General features: G+C 42.7%; 1 pseudogene; it reads right to left on the reverse strand.

Moving 5' to 3' along the window:
- Nucleotides 1–1,804: 1,804 nt before the first annotated feature.
- On the reverse strand, nucleotides 1,805–3,616 carry LOC6588115 (annotated as a pseudogene).
- Between the last annotated feature and the right edge of the window lie 2,570 nt (nucleotides 3,617–6,186).

Below are 6,186 nucleotides of genomic sequence, written 5' to 3' on the forward strand. Positions count from 1 at the left end.
GTCAATCGAAGCATAGCAACACTTACAAAAAAACCTACTAACTAACGCGTTAATAACCGCAGATATAGATCAATATATGCATAGAATATATGTATTTAAATTGAATTGAAAGATGGAACCCAGAACAGAACGAACAAACAACAAACCACAAACAAATTAAAAATTATTAAAATAGTCTCATGTTGGCATATGTATGAACAAGCTATGCGATCTATACACACCACGAATGTACATACATATTTATTGTATATGTGAATGCAAAATACATATATATACAATAATATATTTACGTATAAGCGAAATTGAATTAAAGAATCCATGCAACTTGTGTTGATAATAATTAGTTAAAAGGCAACAAAAAAGATTAACAAAAATTATATGGCGAGCGAACATGAAGCACTCGCCCCGCAAATAGACAGGCAGTCAGGCCCGATAATTTCCAGGGAGGTGGATCCGTCTGTGGTGCCCCCTCCAGTATCGGAACAATATGTATTTTATTGATGGCAGAAGAGCAACAATAATAATTGTAATCGTGCATTTTGTGTGGGCGGAAACTTAAATAATATACAATATAAAATATACACATATAATAATTACGCTAAACTGAAGAACCTAATTTATGCAAAACCAAATTAATAAAATTTAATTTTTTAATGTGTCTTTCGTTCAAAGTCATAAATGAGAAAAACGCACAACACAGTTTACTCTTTGGTATTTCCATGTTGACCTTAAACGAATGCGAGGCGAAGGCGCTTCCGCTTCTGTCCTGCCCCCATTCCACCCCAGCCCAGCCCAGACCAAGCCCCGACCCCCAGTGGCAGCCTTGGCTCTGCCATGAGGTCTGTGCATGTTGTGTAACACTGACTCGGATGCTGCACGGCAAATGGGAAGGGCTCTGGCAGCGGCGCCACCAATAAACCAGAGAAGCATTGAAATTTTCGATTTTCCACACACAGACAGCGAGACACAAGGCGAGCGAAGCTCGACCCACTCCAACCCCCAAAGGCATCCATCCCCCAGCCTGCCTGCCCCACAATGGGCATGACATTGAAACGTGACGCATACCACCCCGAAAGTCATCCCTTCTTGACACCCCCAAAGTGGCTGAGGTCATGCTGCCAGGAACATTTGTCAGTCTGTGCCGAGTGCTTGTAGGATGCTGCAACGCAACCTTTGAATCATTGGCCTGGGACGGCTTTCATTTCGAAACCATTTGTTATAGTAACACATAGACTACATTTTTGTGGGGGCAGTGTAGACACTTGGGAAATGATCAACAAAAGGCAAGTCGTTCTTGCTGTCAGAACTTTGGATTTTCTATACCTTTTGAAGTGGGTATTATAATTTTGCCAAAGTATTTCCGGCCGCATAGATCAACAACCAATACCTTCCGTAACTTACCCGCATGGTTAAGGGATATATTAGTTTTGTGTAACAGCCAGAAGGAAGAGTTTTCGACCCCATAAAGTATATATATTCTGGATCAGCATCAATAGCCAAGGTGATACAACCATGTCTATCGGACGGACGGGCAGTACTGTTTTTTTTTTTTTTAATTTAGGTCTTTGTTAAACTCAAACATAGCTATATAATCTGGCAATATATTTTTATTTCACACAAAAAAATACAATATATGTTAATATTGTAAGAGATATGTAAATACCATACAAATGATCGGCTTTGAAGATTTGGCTCGCACGAGCTTCAGTATTGGTTGAATTGATACCCGGATGAGACAGTTATAGTTTTCTATTGTTCTATATTGTTGTCGAGCAGTGTATCTCGAAGAGTGAGTAGTAACACCATAAAGTTCAGTTCTCAATGTTATCAGCACTTTGAATTGCTCCTTCATTGACTGTGCGATAAGACTGTACATTTTGTAAAATACTTTAGCAAATGAACAAGCTACCAGCCGACTAAGGGGTTGGCTGGAGTGGCTAGACAACAACATACTCCTCATATTGAGTTAGGACCCTCCGCCTGGACCTCTGCAACGCCTCGTGTCCAGGGTGAGGCAGACGGGATCCTCCTTGAAGGACGCCCTGCTCCTGCAGCACAGCATGTGGGGGCACAGCGCCAGGGATCCTTGGTGTCCACCTGCCACTGGTAGAGCTGCTGGCGCAGCTGCTTGAGGATGCCACTCTGTACTTGGGCTTGTCCACCAGGTTGTTCCGTTCCAAGGCATCTACTTTGATGTCGTAGAGCTCCCACTCGGGTCGCTGGTAATACTGCAGAAGGGAGCGATACCAGGGGAGGGGCTGTTTGTTGATTGTGGCGTTCAGGATCTGCTGGAATGTGGGCGAGGTGTAAAAGTCCTGGTCGATGGGGAAGTCCGCCCAGTAGTTGAGGGTTGGTGGATCAGCTTGTAGCGCCTGTTGCGCACCATTCTCATGGGGTAGGCCATGGTGACCTCGTGGTAGCTCTGGCTCCCGAAGACCGAATCGCTCTCCTTCGCTGACGGCTCCTCCTTCAGGACAGGCAGTAGGGATTTTCCGCTGAACTTGGTACCATTTGGTGCCGGCAGCTGGAGGGCGTCCAGCACACTGGGATATATGTCCAAGAGACTAGCCATGGCAGCCGTTGTCTCATGATGGCGATCATCCTTCTGTGGCGAACTGAGGATCAGCGGCGATCGTATGCCATGCTCGTAGAGATTGGTCCGTCCTCCGGGGAAAGGTGGTCCATTGTCAGAGGTGTAGATGATCAGCGTTTGGTCGGCAAGGCCCGAAGCCTCCAGCTCGCGGAGCAGCAGGCCCACGCCTTGATCCAATCTCGAGATGGTCATGTACTGGGCGGCCAGCTCCTTACGCACAACGTCCGTGTCCGGAAGCCAGGCGGGCACCTCCAGATTGCGCCAGTCGTAGTAGATGGGCTTCCAGTCGGAATGCTGCCCATTCCCTCCTCCCCGCTACCCCAGCGCTCGCAAAACTCCCCAAACTGCGGAGTTATGTGGCCACAAACGATGTGGATCGTGGAACCCGACCATCAGGAAGAAGGGCCTCTTCTCATCCTTGGCCTGTGTGAGGAAATCCCGCGCATATCCCTTGATCTTGGTGATGTTCCGTCCAATCTGGTTGATCGAGTGCTGCTCCTCCGTCTGCTCGAAGTCGAAGTGGAAGTTGGCGGCGGCTCCCACATGCTTCTTTCCAATTATGCCGCTGAGGATGCGACCGTTGCTCTGCTCCCGCAGCACGTTGGGCAGCGACCCAACCTCGGGCAGCACATTGAAGTTGTGCACTCCCTGATGGAGTCCGTACATGCCACTCGCGTGGCTGGCCTGTCCAGTCAGTAGCTGGGCACGGCTGGGACTGCAGCTGCTCACCGATGTGAAGGCGTTGTTAAATAGCAGACCGCGTCGGGCCAGGGCATCCAGATTGGGCGTCTGGCAGAACTTGTTCAGGTAGGCCCCCATCTCGAAGCCAGCGTCATCAGCCAGCAAAAGCAGGACATTCTTCGGTTCTGCCGCCTGGGAATAGGTTCCACCTATCACTAGGATCACCAACACTGCGATGAACAGCCTCATGACAAATTTTCCAATTCCGAACTCGAATCTCAGCAAATTGAAGACCACTAGGCAATCCTATGGACGTCGTCACCGCACTGAGGCCAGGCCCAAATGATTCCAATACCTTTTATGCATTCTCAGCAAAATCTTGCCTGTTTGTATGTTCTCACATTTCTCCGGCTCGCTCACTTCCAGTTCCAATCGCATTCAATTCCAGTTTTAATCTTTCGCCCTCTCACAGCACGGGCTCAGCGGGAGCATGGCACGGCTTACTAATACAGTTGTCTAGGTGTGTACATTCACTTGTTCGACTTTCTTTCAGAGCGGTTTGACTACAGTGCACACCCTTTACAAAACTACTGCCTGTGAAACTTTTCAGAAGGTGAACATAATAATTTCTTAAACTTACCTAAACTTAATAATTTCTACATACTTTTGGAATGTATTTTGATAGATACAACCCAGGACCGTTAATAATAATTAATTTGTATTTTTAAGCGAAAAATCATCAAAAATATATATACATACATATCTTCACCAAATTGTGCAAAATTTACGTTTTACTGATATTTTTTGGTGTTAATAATTATTTTGTTATTTTGTATTATATATTATTAATAAGAACTATTTTAAGCAAAGAATATAGAACTGCAAAATAATGATAATTAAATTTATTTTTAATTTTTAATATAAAAAAAGATTGCCACATATTTGGAAGGTTTATTTATTTTTGTAACTCTAAATTTGTTTAGTGTGTTAGCCTCTTCTCAGCTCCAAATGATCCTTAACATTATTAAACAAGTATTAAAAATTGTTAAATCAAATTTTGAAAGGGCTATTTTTCAGAAGAAACTAACTTAAAATAACAGAAGTTATCTTTTGGGTTTTTTTTTCATCGAAACAGATTACCTTTATTTATTTATTTGTTTAATTAACAAACATCTGCCAAAAGAACTTAAATAGTTAAACTAGGGAGAAAAAAATTGTATAAATGAAACGAAATACATATGTATGTACATACATATGTGCAATAAATAATAGATTATATACAAATATAATTATTATTTTAATGTTATTAAAAAATATATAAAAAATAGAATAGAAAATAGATATACGATTATTTAGGTACAAACAAATATAGTCGATGAAAAATTTTCCTCATTGACATTTAAAAATGGTTTCATTCCATACATATGCACGTATATACATATATATGTACGTTATAATAATTATTAGTCCATTGGGGAATCACCACGTATTCGAACCCAATTTGATAAACCAGATACAAAACACCCAATTGGAAACACGTCAGTTGTCAGCTCTTCCAACACAAGTCCCCCACATGATGATGCACATATTATATTATATTATATTATATGATATATTATATCACCAGGCGGAATAAATGCTCAAATTTCCTCAGCGTCGACAGCGTTTGCAGTTCTTGTGTGTTACATAAGAAGCCACCCTTCAACATGAAATGAATCATTTGCCACTAGCTTAATTTTAGACAGGTTACGTTCTTAGCCAACAACCCCCTTTGGCCAACCATTCGAGTGGCGCGGGGAAGCCGTAACCTTTTCCCAGAACTTTCGATGCAAAATGTTTGTCAACATTTTGAATTTTCCGCAGCACGTGCTCTGCAGCCTGGCAACATGTTGTTGGCAGTTTGGCAGCAAGCCAAACAGTCCAAAACAGCAATCAAATCAGCTGTGGTTCCAACCATCTGTTGAAATGCGTGGCAAGTGTTGCATCAGCCAATCTGACCTACCAGAGAGAGCCGCACAGAGTTCGTGTTGCTCTGAGAGAGAATGAGCTACGCATGCTGCATGCTGTTGTTGCCTCGGCAGTCCGCCAAACAGGTTCTCCTACACTCAACAAAACAGACATAGCAGGCACACATAAAGCGATTCCCATCTACAGCATGCGTTTCAATTAAGAAATCAATATTTCAGTTTAATAACCTTTTGCGAAATCATGAAGAATTACAGATATGTATATACAGAACAGAAATTATCTATGCTGTATCTCTTATCTCTTAGCCATCTATTATCAGCACCATTTGGGCGGTACTTGATAAGCAGCAGTTTATACGACCAGAGCATTATCTAAGCCATTTTTGTATGGGCAGGAGCCGGAGCATGATTTAGGCTATGAATAGATTTCGATTTTCGCACTAGACTGAATATATTGCATGATAGGTTGTAATTGAAAAGCAAGCAAATAATTATTTAAACCTTTCTACCCATATCATTTCCAGATCGAACTACTTTTTGGCGGTAAAATCTACTGAATTTAATCCATCCATATCTACTTCTCAAAGCGAGAGGCCCTAATAGTCATCTTTTATCCCCTATAGCTTGTGGCATCACAGCGAGATGTCAGCATAGATGATTTTGGGGGCACGACCACAGCTGAGAGAGCCACATCTAGAGGCTTATATGTACCACAACAATATAGCAGAGAGAGAGAGGAGCGGGGAAGTACGTCAGCAAAAATACTTTTATCAACCCCGGACAGCAATCGTCCAGCGCCGACGGAGTGACGGGTTAGTAACAAAACTTCGGCCGTCGTGAACAGAACTACCTCTTGAGAGAGTCAGCTAAAAAAAAAAACACAAGCTTTTGTGAGCAAATCAGTGTGAAATTTGTGAAATTTTCGATTCAATTCCGATACAAGTT

This window comes from Drosophila persimilis, unplaced genomic scaffold, assembly GCF_003286085.1.
Source record: "Drosophila persimilis strain 14011-0111.01,24,50 unplaced genomic scaffold, DperRS2 tig00000086-arrow-arrow-pilon, whole genome shotgun sequence".
Taxonomy (NCBI): Eukaryota; Metazoa; Arthropoda; class Insecta; order Diptera; family Drosophilidae; genus Drosophila; species Drosophila persimilis.